Source organism: Penaeus monodon, chromosome 15 (assembly GCF_015228065.2).
Source record: "Penaeus monodon isolate SGIC_2016 chromosome 15, NSTDA_Pmon_1, whole genome shotgun sequence".
Classification (NCBI taxonomy): Eukaryota; Metazoa; Arthropoda; class Malacostraca; order Decapoda; family Penaeidae; genus Penaeus; species Penaeus monodon.
In genome coordinates, this window is record NC_051400.1 from 41638358 (window position 1) to 41638834 (window position 477).

The 477-nt window shown below is 38.4% G+C and overlaps 1 non-coding gene across 1 annotated transcript; it reads left to right on the top strand.

The window, feature by feature from the left end:
• Positions 1–253: 253 nt before the first annotated feature.
• On the top strand, positions 254–327 carry Trnai-aau. The gene has a single exon. It is a non-coding gene; the product is annotated as a tRNA-Ile (tRNA).
• The last annotated feature ends 150 nt before the right edge of the window (positions 328–477 follow it).

A 477-nucleotide genomic window follows, 5' to 3' on the forward strand; every position in this document is an offset into this window, starting at 1 on the left:
CCATTGTGTACACTATATGAACTCATATTTTATAAATCTATTTCATTTGCACCAAAAATATTTGTATAAGTTCCGGCCACATGCTGACACGATATGTTTGGCATTTCCCTTATGTGTGACACTTTACACATTCTCGTCTGGAAAAGACTTTATGCTTCTAGGTATATCGGATTACTTGGTCACATTGATATATTGAGATATTAAACGTACGGTACTGTAATGTTAGAAAGATTTTTAAATTTCAGTAAATATCGGCCTGTTAGCTCAGTTGGTTAGAGCGCCGTGCTAATAACGCGGATGTCGAGGGTTCGATCCCCTTACGGGCCAGCGAGAAATGCTTTTGGTACAGTATCTCCGGTGTGCATGAAAGTTGATTAGTTGCATGGCCACAACTTTTTACAACTGCAGCAGAAAATTTGTTTACAATTCATATATTGTACACAATAGTTAGCACCCCCCAACCACTCATACCTTTCA